Consider the following 1,987-nt stretch of genomic DNA (forward strand, 5'->3'; position numbering starts at 1 on the left):
TTCAAATTAATTTTTTTTTGTGTTTATTTTTTAAGTATCTTTAAAAAAAAACCAATTCTTACCAATCATTAAGTAATTTGGGTTTGATGATTCTCTATATTTTGGGAGATCTCAAAACCTGTTCATGCTATCTTAATTATATGTATATCGGTATAAATATGATATATTCTTAGTTTATATTTTAAAATCAAATCAATTTGTTTAGTTGCTTTCTTTCATTTAAATAAATAGGAGAAATTTTTTGGTATATTTATTTTAATTATTTTTACCGATTGATATTTAATATATAAACTTAAAATATCATCGATGTATAAAGTAATCATAATAATTGAGAAGTTTTTAAATTTTCGCGGTTTTTCAAGTTGAGTTCCGAATATTTTCATTCGGATGCGCACGCAAGCACGCGCACCTCTTTTCAACATCCGTTTAGAACATTTTGAAAATCATCCTCGAGAAATTATCGCACCAGACTGATGAACAAAATTAATAGTGAACAACTGCGTCTAAGGAATATAAAGACGAGAGAAGACTTTTCTGTATAAACCTCTTGATATTAGCGTAAGTATATTTTACAGTTAAATTAACGAAGAATCATGATATATACAAACACATTCAAATGATCAAATTAGTTATCTGCATGTTTACGTTCACAGATGACAAGGTCTTATCTTACTGAATCTGATTCAGTTTCGTGTCAAAACAGTTAAATGATTTGATTGTATATAACCTCTAATTAGCGAACTGAAATAAAACATATCTATCCATGTACAGAATCAGTAATATCAGAAAAGGGGGGGGTGGGGGTGGGGGTGGGGGTGGGGTGCCATCGAATACTAGCCAATTCGTTCAAATACAACTCGATAGGCTGTGTCTGATACACATAGAAATGGTCTGCTCTTAAACACTGTTTAGATTTTTTCGTAAAATATCACTCATCTTTCATTATTTCATCTATATATGAACATTATGCTTATTGCAAAACACAGATCTGGTTAGAATTCATGCTATGTCTTGTTATTGATGCAAGCTGGAACAATTGTTTCAAATGAACATGTTGTGTTTTATGATTTAAAATAATTGTTTTATAATTGGTGGAATTTGATAACATTTCCGGCTTTTAAAAGTACACAACTTTTATTATGTAATTCAAATTGATGTTATTTCTCTTCCATGCTTTCAGATGCTGTTTTATTCTGCCACAAAGAGACACCAGAATCCAAAATACCTGAGCAGTGTGCAAGACATGTAAAGTGTGCCCCACAGAGAGCAGAAGGAGTTGCTAGGCCAAAAGAATAAATCTTAAAAACAAAATAAATTTTTCATTTTAAAAACCTCTTTTTTGTTAATCTCTATAGTTAATTTAGTGCCAGTAAAAAAAGGGCAGTGAAATTTAGAAATACATTATTTGGTGTTACCGGTATGCAACTTTTTGTTCTGTTTACTCAATTGTATCGGGTGTATAGATACTGATTGAATGAGTAAACAGCTTGGTGATGGTATGGTTTGTTCCGAATGCCTTCAAGATAAATGTAAAAAAACACATACGGTATACCCTCAAAAAGTCAAATTACAGTTCAACAAGATATCAATAAAAAATTTTAAAAAAAGAAAAAAAGAAAAAGAACTAAATATCGGATAACAAAAACTTAAAATGAAATCAGAATTTTTTTAAATGGTCCTGCTATGTATTCACATAAAACAAAGGAGGCATTTTGTGTAACTGTGTCAAATTTGCTGCATTTACATGATTTTGTATAAGTTGGAAAACTTGATCAACCAGAATCAAACCAGTGTGCTGTAGTGAGTTTTTACATATGTTCCTATGCTTTGAGAAATTGATGTGCTAGAAGAGAAAGCTTTGTTAATATTGAGATATTTGGTTTCAAATAAAATCTTGATATTGTAATCGTCATTCCTCTTTGGTTTTGATTGTTATTGTCTACTATTCTCTTTTGAAGTTGTCTCTTGTTGATAAAAGAACTGTTCA

At 30.1% G+C, this 1,987-nt stretch overlaps 1 long non-coding RNA gene across 1 annotated transcript; it reads left to right on the forward strand.

Moving 5' to 3' along the window:
• The first annotated feature begins 239 nt into the window (after window positions 1–239).
• On the forward strand, window positions 240–1,331 carry LOC127729501 (uncharacterized). Its single transcript, XR_007994652.1, has 2 exons — window positions 240–558; window positions 1,181–1,331. It is a non-coding gene; the product is annotated as an uncharacterized LOC127729501 (long non-coding RNA).
• The last annotated feature ends 656 nt before the right edge of the window (window positions 1,332–1,987 follow it).

Source organism: Mytilus californianus, unplaced genomic scaffold, assembly GCF_021869535.1.
Source record: "Mytilus californianus isolate M0D057914Y unplaced genomic scaffold, xbMytCali1.0.p SCAF_2, whole genome shotgun sequence".
In the NCBI taxonomy this organism is placed as follows: Eukaryota; Metazoa; Mollusca; class Bivalvia; order Mytilida; family Mytilidae; genus Mytilus; species Mytilus californianus.